The sequence below is a fragment of the Microcaecilia unicolor genome, chromosome 6, assembly GCF_901765095.1.
Source record: "Microcaecilia unicolor chromosome 6, aMicUni1.1, whole genome shotgun sequence".
In the NCBI taxonomy this organism is placed as follows: domain Eukaryota; kingdom Metazoa; phylum Chordata; class Amphibia; order Gymnophiona; family Siphonopidae; genus Microcaecilia; species Microcaecilia unicolor.
The window spans coordinates 52,002,162-52,016,255 of record NC_044036.1 but is presented as its reverse complement, the minus strand read 5'-3'; the positions used below and the strand labels follow the sequence as shown (position 1 = coordinate 52,016,255).

The 14,094-nt window shown below is 41.9% G+C and overlaps 1 protein-coding gene across 1 annotated transcript in view; it reads right to left on the bottom strand.

The window, feature by feature from the left end:
• LOC115471652 (medium-chain specific acyl-CoA dehydrogenase, mitochondrial-like) overlaps positions 1–14,094 on the bottom strand; it is a 56,231-nt gene that overhangs the window by 28,152 nt on the left and 13,985 nt on the right. The window lies entirely within an intron of this gene.

Sequence of the window (14,094 nt, the reverse complement as noted above, 5' to 3'; positions counted from 1 at the left end):
GGTGGAAACAGCTGCTATCCAAGATCATTAATGCTCAACTCACATTTTCAAAAACACACCTGGATGATCCCCAAGCCTTTAGAGATGTTCTATGAACACATTTCTCATTTTGTCTGGCGTAAAGCAAATACAGTAAGAACATCATACCAACTGTCAAACACAGGGGTAGTAATGTGTTGGTGTGGGGATGCTTTGCTGCCTCAAGACCTAGAAAATTTGCCATTATTGAACGAACCATGAATTTTGCACTGTCACAGCAAATTCTTAAAGCAAGCATTATATCCCAACGCTATTTGAATATCTAAATCAACCACACTGAACCAGCAGTGACAACTTGTTTCACACATTTATTTGGATTTTGCTCACACCTTTTTCAATAGTAGCTCAAGGTTGAGTTGCATTCAAATATACGGGGTATTTTGCTGTCCCTGGAGGGCTCACAATCTAAGGGGCCCTTTTACTAAGGCACGGCCACAAATGGCCTGTGCTAGTGTAGGCGCGTGTTTTGGATGCGCGCTGGTTCATTTACCGAGCATGCCAGGAAAAAAGGTGATTTTTTTAATGTGCCGGGAAATGGACGAGTGGCAAAATGAAAACCAGCGCGCATCCATTTTCAGCACGAGACCTTAATGCCATCCACTGACTTAGCAGTAAGGTCTCGTGCGCTAACCGGGCAGTAAGCATGCAGCGCACCAACTGTTGATTACCACTGGGTAAGGGCCCTGCGGTAGAATATATTTTCTACCATATGTTTTGGGCACGTGCCAAAAATGGAATTACCACCCAGGTCACATGGTAGCCAGGCGGTACTGCCAATTTGACGTGTGTTGGATGCGTGTAGGTGCCTAGGCACCTTAGAAAAAGGGCCCCTAAAGTTTGTACCTGAGGTAATGGAGACTTGCCCAAGATCACAAGGAGTAGCAGTGGGATTTTGAACCGGGCACCTCTGGATGTGACGACCTGTACTCTAACCACTAGGCCACTTCATATTATGATATTTTTAGGACCTCCTTGACGCAGGTTCGAAACATGGCCCATGTCGGTCAGTCCAATGTTTACAGAGAAGTGTTCAAGATTTTAATATTTGAATTACAAAGCTACTATATTACTACTACTTATCATTTCTAAAGCACTACTAGACATACGCAGCGCTGTACACTTGAACATGAAGAGATAGTCCCTGCTCGACAGAGCTTACAATCTAATTAGGACAGACAAACAGGACAAACAAGAGATAAGGGAATATTAAAGTGAGGATGATAAAATAAGGGTTCCGAACAAGTGAATAAGGGTTAGGAGTTAAAAGCAGCATCAAAAGGTGGGCTTTTAGCTTAGATTTGAAGACGACCAGAGATGGAGTTTGACGTACCAGCTCAGGAAGTCTATTCCAGGCATATGGTGCAGCAAGATAAAAGGAACAGAGTCTGGAGTTAGTGGTGGAGGAGGAGAAGGGTGCAGATAAGAGAGATTTACCCAGTGAACGGAGTTCCCGGGGAGGAATGTATTAAAGTTTAAATTCGTTTGCACCACAGTTACTTGAACCAGTGACAATTTAGACAAACCACAAGTTGAAGTTTTGTGTGAAACCAGTTGCCACCGATGGTTCAATGTGGTTGCTTTAGATATTCATATAGCATTGGGATATAATGCTTGTTGATATACCCTGCTTCTAGATCTACTTCAGCTATAATAAGTAGAAAATTCTTGAAGAGCATGTCCAGTCATTCGCCCATGAGCAGAAGCCTAATTGAATTATGCAGCAAGAAAATGATCCAAAAAAGAAAAGAAAAAAAAAAAGTTTACATCTGAATGGTTGGCCTTGTCAAAGTTCTAACTTGAACCCAACTAGAGATGCTGTGGCAGGACCTGAAACGAGCAGTTCATGCCTGAAAATCTACAAATGTGTCCGAATTCAAGCAGTTCTGCCAAGAACAAGGGGCTAGTATTCTTTAACAGCAATGTGAAAGACATTTCAAAATTATAGGAAGCATTTGGTTGCACTTTTACTGCTAAAGGTGGTGTAACCAGTTAAGTTTAGGGGGCAAAAACCTTTTCACATGAGAGACATAGTTGTAAGATAAGTTTTTTTACTTCATTTTTTAAAAATATTTTTATTGACTTTCAAAACAACGATACATCAGGAGTTATAAACAATGTACAAGGTTACTTAGTAAGAAGGTGAGAAAGAGAAGGAAAGAGAAAAAAAATGCATGCAAAGACCATTTATACCGTATTTTTCGGACTATAAGACGCACCGGACCATAAGACGCACCTAGGTTTTAGAGGAGGGAAATAGGAAAAAAAAAATTTTCCTTTTTCCCTCCTCTAAAACCTAGGTGCTCCGGTGCGTCTTGTCCGAGTTTTGGACCTCCGTCCCGTACTTACACGATTCCATGTGCCCTGGTGGTCTAGTGACGTCGGGGCAGGAAAGAGCTCCTTCTTTCCTGCCCATCGCGCTGCTCTCCGTGCTCCTCAATGCTTTCTGACGGTCTCGGCGAGATTCAAAATGGCCGCCGAGAAGCATTGAGGAGCACGGAGAGCAGCGCGATGGGCAGGAAAGAAGGGGCTCTTTCCTGCCCCGACGTCACTAGACCACCAGGGCACATGGAATCGTGTAAGTACGGGACGGAGGTCCAAAAACGCTACCTTCGGACTATAAGACGCACCCCCCATTTTCCTCCCAAATTTTGGGGGAAAAAAGTGCGTCTTATAGTCCGAAAAATACGGTAACTAAAGAGAAGCAGCTACTGACATCAGGCACGGCGTGGTACAGTTTGAAAGTAAGACACAAGTGGAGACCATTTCTCCTCATGGAAGGCAAATGTAAATGATTTTTTTGCAAGGTAAGTTTCATAGTTATAAGCCTGAAACAGCAAATTCCACCATTCCTGATATGTGACCAGGTTCAGGGATTTCCAATGTATGAAAATGACCTTCAGAGCTAATGAAAACATGGTATTAACAATTGCACACTCAGTAGGCGATAAGCTGCTCTGAAAGCAACGGTCTTTAAGTATCACATATTTATATTGTAGTAAACCCGGAAGGTGGAAAACTTCCACCATCAGTGACCAAATATCTGCCCAGAAACCTTGAATGGAAGAACAATCAAATATGAAGTGTTTAAGAGTGCCTTGCTGAGACCGACAAGTCCAACAAAGACTAGACTTTGAGGAGTCGAGTATATGGAGTTTAAGAGGCGTCCACAGTGCCCTATACAAGAAGAAATACATAGACTGCACATTGAAGATGATTTGGAGTATTTAAACAAGGATCTCCAAGTCCGCTCCCACATAATATCTGAGATAGGCTCTTGAATATCATCTTCCCAGCATTTACACAATCCTGCGCATCTAGAGGGGAAGCGCCCTAGCATCAGTGTGTAGATATGAGAAGCGACATGTCCGGTATGACGAACCCGATGAGCAATGGTGACAATGTCGGGAGTGTGCGGCATGCGCTGAATGCGGAGTTTACTCTTTCTAAGCATAGAACTAAGCTGCAACTATTGATAGAACTGAGAGCTTGTTAATGGAAACTCCACACACATATCTGAAAAAGATTTCCACATTTGGCTGCTAACATCAATAAAATCTTTAAGGACCCATATGCCTATATGTTGCCAGTGGGCCCAAGAAACCTACTTATTAGCGATTTTAAGTCTAGGATTATTCCAGATGGTCATAAGTGACGTTTCGGCCCACGGAGTATCCAAAGAGCCGTCAAAGGAGGACAGCAGCCAATGAGTAGTTCTAATAATGGGGTTGGAGGTAACAGCATTAGGGAGACGCATACCAAGAAGATAAACGTGCGATAAGGGGTCTAGAGTAGAGCGCTCAAAGATAAGCCATCTGGGAAAAGAGGCCGCATTCAAGGGAGCAATCCACTCTAAACCCTGGCACAGGATGAAAGCTTTGTGATACAGCAAAAGGTCAGGAAATTTAACGCCACCTTGCAATTTGGACATCTTCAATTTACATAAGGCAATTCTGGGCACTTTAGAGTTCCAGAGAAAATTGGATAGTAACCTTTCAAGCCTCCTATAAAAGGAGGAAGGAAAGAGGAGAGGGATCATGCTCAGGACATAAGTAATCTTGGGCACTAGCATCATTTTAATAGTGTCCAGCCGCCCCCACCAGCTAAGGTTTAAGGGAGACCACTGCGACGTAGCAGAATCAATTTTTTCAAATATTTTGTCAGAATTAAGCTTAATGGTGATGGAAAGGTCCCTGTCAAAATAAACACCAAGGTATTTAAGAAAGGTAGCCAACCATTTGAGAGGAATACCTTGAATTGAAAAGGGAACACAAATATCATTCAAGGGCATCAATTCTGTTTTGTCCCAATTTACTTTATAGCCAGAAATACTTGAGAACCGGGAGATTAGACTAATAAGAGCCTTCAGTGATGAGTATGGATTGGTGAGACATAGCAAACCATCATCAGCATAAGCTGAAAGCTTAAACGCTTCCTTACAAAGAACAATACCAGTAATATCTTCAGATTGGCAGATAGCTGCTAGCAGAGGCTCTAGGGCCAGGTTGAACAACAATGGAGAGACAGGGCAACCTTGCTGGGTGCCCCTACGCAAAGTAAACAGGCCTGAAAATTCACCATTAGCAACAATACGAGCTGAAGGCGATGAATACAGTAACTGCAACATACGGATGAAAGTTTCCGGGAAACCAAAATAACGAAGGACCAAAAATAAGTACTTCCACTCTACCCGGTCAAAGGCTTTCTCAGCGTCCAGAGAGACAGAAAGTATAGGGTAACCCTGGGACCGGGCAAAATGGATAATATGGCACAGTAACCTAGAGTTGTCAGCCCCATATCTACATTTGATGAAACCAGCCTGGTCTCTGTGTACAAGCGAATGCATGACCTTTTCAAGCCTACAACATAGAAGTTTAGCATAAATTTTATAGTCTGTGTTCAGAAGCGAGATTGGTCTGTAGTTCTCAACAAGAGTGCAGTCCCTACCAGGCTTAGGTAACACTGCAATATTAGCGTCCAGAAATCAGCCTGGAGAGTGTATCTCAAGGAGAACCTGATAATAGGATAGCAGTTGAGTGGATATGGACAGGATGCAAAAGATTTGTAAAACTCTGCAGGTAAACCATCGGGACCTGGTGCCTTAGCAGAGGGTAGTTTTGATTGCTGAAACTATCTCATCATGAGAGATGGGTTTATGCAGCTGGCTAATGTGGAGCTCTGAGAGGCGAGGCAGATGCAACGAAGCCAGGAAAGAGGAGATCACTTCGTCCTGAGGCGCAACCTCTGAAGAGTATAATGATTGATAGAAGGATTCAAAAGCCTCCAATATTAGGGGAGAAGAGGTAAGTGTAGAGCCAGAAGGCAACTGGATAGCCGCTATACACTGCTTTGTCCTTCTACCTTTAAGGAATGATGCAAGCAGTTTACCAGCTTTGTTAGCTTGCGAATAATATATAACAGTCTGCCTAAAGGTAACTGCCTCACAGATGCTGGACAGCAGCGAGTTATGTTGCATTTTCAGCGCCCTGAGTTTGTGGAGTGTAGGTGAGGATGAGGATGTGTATAAAGTAATTTCCAACTGCCGAATTTCCTGCTTTAGCTTCAAGATGCTAGCACTAATAGTCTTGCGTAGATGCGACGAGCAGCTGATGATTTCACCTCGCAGCCAGGATTTATACGCTTCCCAGACCGTTGCAAAGGAGGACACAGAGTCTTTATTAGCATCAAAAAATTCAGTGGATTTTTGAGAAATGCGCTGGAGGAATGAAGCATCCGAAAGTAGAGTGGTATTAAGTCTCCAATGGGCTGCTTTAGACCGGGCAGGGGACCAGTGAAGATCGCAGGATACAGCCGCATGATCAGATATTGATATTTCATGAATCTGAGCAGAGGACAACAGGGGGATCAAATCCTTGGTTCCCAAAAGATAGTCTAATCTGGAGTATGTGCAATGAGGGGTGAGACGAAAGAATAAACTCTGGATGTTGGGTGAAGCAGCCTCCAAAGATCAGTCCAACCGTTGGAGCGCATGAGGTCATGAAGCACAGCTCTAACTTTGATCTTAACAGGCCGACAGTTTGAAGATCTGTCCAGGTAGGGATCAATAGGGAAGTTGAAATCACCTCCAATGAAGATAAACGTGCGATAAGGGGTCTAGAGTAGAGCGCTCAAAGATAAGCCATCTGGGAAAAGAGGCCGCATTCAAGGGAGCAATCCACTCTAAACCCTGGCACAGGATGAAAGCTTTGTGATACAGCAAAAGGTCAGGAAATTTAACGCCACCTTGCAATTTGGACATCTTCAATTTACATAAGGCAATTCTGGGCACTTTAGAGTTCCAGAGAAAATTGGATAGTAACCTTTCAAGCCTCCTATAAAAGGAGGAAGGAAAGAGGAGAGGGATCATGCTCAGGACATAAGTAATCTTGGGCACTAGCATCATTTTAATAGTGTCCAGCCGCCCCCACCAGCTAAGGTTTAAGGGAGACCACTGCGACGTAGCAGAATCAATTTTTTCAAATATTTTGTCAGAATTAAGCTTAATGGTGATGGAAAGGTCCCTGTCAAAATAAACACCAAGGTATTTAAGAAAGGTAGCCAACCATTTGAGAGGAATACCTTGAATTGAAAAGGGAACACAAATATCATTCAAGGGCATCAATTCTGTTTTGTCCCAATTTACTTTATAGCCAGAAATACTTGAGAACCGGGAGATTAGACTAATAAGAGCCTTCAGTGATGAGTATGGATTGGTGAGACATAGCAAACCATCATCAGCATAAGCTGAAAGCTTAAACGCTTCCTTACAAAGAACAATACCAGTAATATCTTCAGATTGGCAGATAGCTGCTAGCAGAGGCTCTAGGGCCAGGTTGAACAACAATGGAGAGACAGGGCAACCTTGCTGGGTGCCCCTACGCAAAGTAAACAGGCCTGAAAATTCACCATTAGCAACAATACGAGCTGAAGGCGATGAATACAGTAACTGCAACATACGGATGAAAGTTTCCGGGAAACCAAAATAACGAAGGACCAAAAATAAGTACTTCCACTCTACCCGGTCAAAGGCTTTCTCAGCGTCCAGAGAGACAGAAAGTATAGGGTAACCCTGGGACCGGGCAAAATGGATAATATGGCACAGTAACCTAGAGTTGTCAGCCCCATATCTACATTTGATGAAACCAGCCTGGTCTCTGTGTACAAGCGAATGCATGACCTTTTCAAGCCTACAACATAGAAGTTTAGCATAAATTTTATAGTCTGTGTTCAGAAGCGAGATTGGTCTGTAGTTCTCAACAAGAGTGCAGTCCCTACCAGGCTTAGGTAACACTGCAATATTAGCGTCCAGAAATCAGCCTGGAGAGTGTATCTCAAGGAGAACCTGATAATAGGATAGCAGTTGAGTGGATATGGACAGGATGCAAAAGATTTGTAAAACTCTGCAGGTAAACCATCGGGACCTGGTGCCTTAGCAGAGGGTAGTTTTGATTGCTGAAACTATCTCATCATGAGAGATGGGTTTATGCAGCTGGCTAATGTGGAGCTCTGAGAGGCGAGGCAGATGCAACGAAGCCAGGAAAGAGGAGATCACTTCGTCCTGAGGCGCAACCTCTGAAGAGTATAATGATTGATAGAAGGATTCAAAAGCCTCCAATATTAGGGGAGAAGAGGTAAGTGTAGAGCCAGAAGGCAACTGGATAGCCGCTATACACTGCTTTGTCCTTCTACCTTTAAGGAATGATGCAAGCAGTTTACCAGCTTTGTTAGCTTGCGAATAATATATAACAGTCTGCCTAAAGGTAACTGCCTCACAGATGCTGGACAGCAGCGAGTTATGTTGCATTTTCAGCGCCCTGAGTTTGTGGAGTGTAGGTGAGGATGAGGATGTGTATAAAGTAATTTCCAACTGCCGAATTTCCTGCTTTAGCTTCAAGATGCTAGCACTAATAGTCTTGCGTAGATGCGACGAGCAGCTGATGATTTCACCTCGCAGCCAGGATTTATACGCTTCCCAGACCGTTGCAAAGGAGGACACAGAGTCTTTATTAGCATCAAAAAATTCAGTGGATTTTTGAGAAATGCGCTGGAGGAATGAAGCATCCGAAAGTAGAGTGGTATTAAGTCTCCAATGGGCTGCTTTAGACCGGGCAGGGGACCAGTGAAGATCGCAGGATACAGCCGCATGATCAGATATTGATATTTCATGAATCTGAGCAGAGGACAACAGGGGGATCAAATCCTTGGTTCCCAAAAGATAGTCTAATCTGGAGTATGTGCAATGAGGGGTGAGACGAAAGAATAAACTCTGGATGTTGGGTGAAGCAGCCTCCAAAGATCAGTCCAACCGTTGGAGCGCATGAGGTCATGAAGCACAGCTCTAACTTTGATCTTAACAGGCCGACAGTTTGAAGATCTGTCCAGGTAGGGATCAATAGGGAAGTTGAAATCACCTCCAATGATGGTATTACAGATGAGAGCCTGCGAGCCAGACAGATTGACTTTGTGGAAAAAAGCAGGATCATCAGAGTTAGGGGCGTATACGTTGTGCAAGGTAATGGGGTTGCCTTCAAGGGTTCCTTCTAGCCGGGACCATCTTCCTTCACCGTCATGAGTGTGAGAGACTAGCTGGAAGGGCATGAATTTACGCAAAAGAATAAGTACACCATTTTTCCTGCCATTTGCTGGGCTGGGATAACACTGATCAAACCATTTACCCATAAACTTATAACTTTCTTATGCATCCAGATGGGTTTCTTGTAGGAAACAAATGTCCGCCTTCTTTTTCCTGAGGTATAGTATAAGTTTTTCCCTTTAATGGGACTTGAGAGCCCTTTGATATTAAGGGAGAGTACTTGCAGAAGCATCGTGAAGGCTATTGGCGGGTATTACAAACGAGGCTGTGCTGATCCAAAACAGGCATGCATTGAAACAAGAACAAAAACGACAAATTAGGGTGAAACTCCTCAAAAAGGCAGAACAAAACAAAAAAGGAAAAGTTTGAGGTTCCCAAAAACAGAACATAAACAAAAAACCAAATAGGTTCCATTGGAGAGAGAATGGAAGAGAGGAAGAATCCATAAAGGGGCACAAGAGTCCTGCACGGGTTGCAAGGAGGTCCTATGCCAGCAAACAACAACTGTGGGCTACAAAATTAATCACATAGCAGCCAGAAAAGTAAATCTCTACTGAACAATATCAAATTGTAGCACAGGCTTTACTGTCAAGCACTCTTTGCAGGTCTGCAGGGTCAGTGTAGTGCTTAGTGTTGTTCTGTATGGTTACACGCATGACAGCCGGGTACAGCAGATCATACTGAGCACCCAAAACCTTCAACTTAGGGCGCAGTTGCAGGAATAGATTTCTCCTCTTAGCAGTAGCTTTAGAAAGGTCGGGGACTAGCAAGAGTTTTGCTGTGCTGTATAACACAGGAGAGGTGGCCCTTGCAGTGCCCAAAACCGCCATCATTTGATCATGGCGCACAAATTTGACAACTACTGGGCGAGGATAATTTTTCCCGGGCACAAGGCGCATTGAAACACGATATATCTGATCTATGTCAGCAACAAAGTTAGGAGGAAGTGCCTTAAAGCTCTTAAAAAGTGTTGTTAAAAAGGGGATAATATCTTTACCCTCAGACTGCTCAGGAATTCCCAAAATTCGAATATTGTTCCGCCGCAAGCGATTTGAAAGATCCTCGAGCTTCCACTGCATCAGATCTTATTCAACTTTCGGGATGTCTCCTGTTGAAAATCGTCATGGGCAGACATCCTGTCCTCCAGAAAATCGAGGCAGGCACTAAACTGTGTAAGCCGGGTGTTGATTTCAGTAAGCTCCGCCTTGATTTCGACGGTGGAGGCGAGGTTTTGCTTCATAAGATCACGCAGCACTTTAAGGTCATCAGCAACCGACACTCCCACATGTGTTATGTGTTTATTCAAGTTCCCTTTAGCCAATATTACATTTTGTTTAATGATCAGAAACCATTCAGTGAGATATATATGGAATACTAGGGGAAAAACCAGGAAGGTGGAGGGAATTTATTCACATCACTGTATAGACCATCATACTTTAAGCTCAATCCAACTAGTCATAGCTTCATCATCATCATTAGTCCATCTAGTCAAAAACACAAAACAATTCTAGATCTCTCCAATTGCAATGAAATAACATTTTTAGGGATATAATATTTGGAAATTCCTATTTCCTCTCAAGATTGGAGACACCAGCTGGTTCATCCTCTCCTCATCTGAGGTTTCTCAAGACCTTCTGGGATGACTTCACTAACCACTCTACCCTCCTTGTTTCATTTTTTTCTGAATTTGATAAAATGCTTATTTATGCGTATTTTGAAAAAACATTCTTTAAAAGGAGACACTTTGTGGAAAAAAAAAAATCCAGATTTCACCAGATGTTGCTTGGATGAACTTACACAGGTGTGCCTTTTTGCAGCTAAGCCCAGGGTTGTAACATTAGGGTTTTGTTTTGTTTTTTTAAATCTCTGTTTCCTCTGTGTTTAGTGACCTTCAGAACTGGGTGAAGTTTTACTCTGACGTTTCTTTATATTTTTGATGTTTACACTGGTAATTCTTCTTAAAGTGGGCTCTACATTTGGTTATTGTTCTTTTATTATGAATATTCTTTCCATGGATAGGGCTGTCATCTTTGTTTACCTACTGCTACTTTATTTTGAAGATTTGGGATGAAAATTTTCAATTAAAAAAAACAACTCAAAAGTACAAAGAGCAATGCCCAAAACTATTTTGATCTAATATTCATGGGTCCCTGAGGACAAATGTTAACATACAAAACAATTCAAAATAATACAGTCCATACTAGGCTTTTGACTGTTGAGATCTACCGCTGCTTTGTCTGAAGCACACTCATCTTCAATATCCATATTTGGATAAAAATGGCTCATATGCTGTTTCTCCAATTCAGACACCATACTGCCTTAACATCTAAATACTACAAGGTCTTTACTTCTTTATGAAATAACTCTGCTGCCCATGCAAAACTTCAGAAGTACATCAAAGAAGAACTAGTCACTAAGGAAAAGTCTGATCCTACCCGCTAATTTTTCTTCATTATTATGCCTACCAGACTAGTCCAGAAACCAATGGGCATCCCTTTAAGTGGGCAGGATTCTGACACCCCTGGTCTAAGCATGCTGGCACCAAAGGCTATCTCCATCCTGGAAAAATATCTAGCCAGTAATGCTTAGCAAAAGGAGAGAACAAAGTTACAAACTATTGGTTCTGGACTGGTCTGGTGGGGATAAGGAAGGCTTTTTGGCTTGATCTGAGTTCCCTTACTGGGCGATACCAGTTTAGTTGATTTTCATATAAAGAGGTCTATTACTTCTTATAGATATTTAATTTTTTATATATGTTTTAGAAATACAACAGAGAACACCTTTGTACAAAAATAAATAATTAAAAAATAAAATAAAAACAACACACACATCTAGCCAATACACAACATATAATAAAACAAATAAATACATTTTAGACACCAAGTCCACAGTTCTAAGACTTAGTATTCATCTTCCCCTGATTTTTATAAACTAATTCTTAACCTATGATCTATACTGGAATAGGTTCCAGAGCTCCCCAAGAGTTTAGAAAACTGTGCAATTAAAATGGTTCAAAGAAATGATACATTTTGCCCTTAAAAAAGGCAACACACTTGCAGGGAAAGCACAATTGAAAATGAATGCCCAGAAACAAAATTTCTGCATGCATTTCCAAGAACTTCTTCCTCCTTTCCTGTGTAGTTTTTGAAACATCAGGAAAAATTTGAATCCTATCAGAAATTTAGCTTGACAAGATTAAAAATATAGGGACTCATTTTCAAAGCACAGACTTCGTGGAGGGGCATTTTTGATATGACATCTAAGTCGGACTTTGGACGTTTTGTACTAAAGGTCCCAAATCCAAATAGGAAATTATAGCCACTTTTGAAACAGCAAAACATCTATCGTTTGTTTTTTTTTTTCAAAAATGGCCACAGGCTAGACAATTTTGTGCTCTATGCGTTTATCTTTTTGGTCCATTTTCAAAAAAAATAATTCAAAGTGCAAAACATACAAAATCAAGCCGTTAGGATGTCGGTGGCGAACCATTTTCTGGATATTTGAAGACTTTTTTCAATAATCTAAAAACATTTCCTTCGGAGAAATCAACTTAGTAAAAGGAAGCACAAATCTCATGGAGGGCCTACAGGGCTGTTCAAACAGAATCCAGTTACCTCCGATGAGTTAAAGTTTGTAAAGCAGAACCACATAAAATTTCTTCCTCTGAAATCACCTCTGCGGACTGAGGTAAAGGCGCTTCTACTCCAATATGGGCAGGCTCGATTGTCTCTGGTGCTAGCAGTTGAATGAGTCCCAGTGCCAGAATCTCTTCCCTCGCAGGAGTATTCAGGAGCTGCCTCTCCATCGCAGGCTTTACTTCAGGATTACCAGATTATGGAGTCTATACAGTTCCAGGTTTTACCTGCAAATTCAGAGGATTCACAGGACTTTGTGCGCTGAGTGAAGTTTCACTCTCTGGCTCGGGGCCCTTCCTAGCCCCGAGCAACATGGAAGCAACTGGTCCGGCTGAGAAGCAAGTCTGCAGAGGAAAAATTCCCTTCAGTTTACCCTTCCTTTTGGCATGCTCCTTCCAAGAAAAAGAATAAGAAGAAAATCAGTGTGGAAATTGAGAGCGTTGTGGGCACACAACCTAGTAAAACGTCTTGAATCTCCTCTTCTTTAGTTCTCAACACCACAGACCTAATTCTAGTGTTAAGAACTTGACTTAATTCTAGCTGCCATAAGAACCTGATGTAGCTCTCATTAACAAGGGAGGTGAATGCTCTTTATCTCCCCAGAATAAGTCTAGTGGCCACATTATAACAGAACTGAAACACAGAAAAATGAAAGCAGATAAAGACCATATGGCCTACTCAGTTTGCACATCCATGAAACCTACTATCACCTTCCTCTTCCTTAAAGATTCTCCTATGTACTTGTCCCCAAGTTTACTTGAATTCAGATAGTCTTCGTCTCCACCAGGAGCAGTTCTACGAATTCACCACCTTTTCTGTAAAAAAGTATTTCCTCAGGTTACTCCTGAGTCTAACCCCTTTCGCCTTCATCCTATGACTCTCTCATTCCAGAGCTTCTTTTTAACTGAAAGGCAGACTCACCTCCGTGCATTTACACCACGGAAGTGTTTAACAGTGTCCAATGTTCCCATAAGCCATATGGGAACAGATTGATGGGAAAATTGGACACTAAAGGGTTAAACATCTTTATCTTATCGCCTGCTTTTCTTTTAATAGAATCCATATTGAGATCTTTAAAGTCTGTCCCCATATGCTTTATGACCAAGATCACTGACCACTTTAGAAGCCGTCCTCTGGACCAACTCCATACTGTTTATAACTTTCTGAAGGTGCGGTCTATGTTTCTCAACACAATAATTTGAGGTACACATATAAAGGGTATTCCCACAGTCCAAATAACATACGATATCACATCCATATTTTTACAGACTCCCAACCAAAACATGATTGAATTTATTCATTTGGATTGTCAAATAACCTGTAGCTTGACGAACACTTGCCCAGCTAGCTGATTAGGTCCCATGCAATTTTGTTGATAAGGTCAAACCCAACTGCATTCCCAAGCTCTTTATCAACTAAGAGTATCCAGTCACCTGCTCCAAGAAGAAAGGATTCCAAAGTTTCTATTCCGTTTTTATGGAATGGTAACAAGATATATGGCATACGAAAAGCAGACACAATTTGCAATTCAATAAACATATTCACCTGCTACTACCACTAATTACTATGTAGTAATACTAGACACACACACAATGCTGTACAGATATGTAAACAAGCTGAGTAGAACCTTGTTAGAGCCATGGAAGCCAGGGTCCAAATCCCACCAAGGCTCCTTGGGACCTTGGGCAAGTCACTTCACTCTCCATTACCGCAGGTATACATTTTAAACCCTCTGGGGAAGGAAAGTATCTACAATACCTGAACATAACTCACTTTGAACTACAAATGAAAAAGACAAAGTAAAAATCGAAATAATTTCACAGACCAATA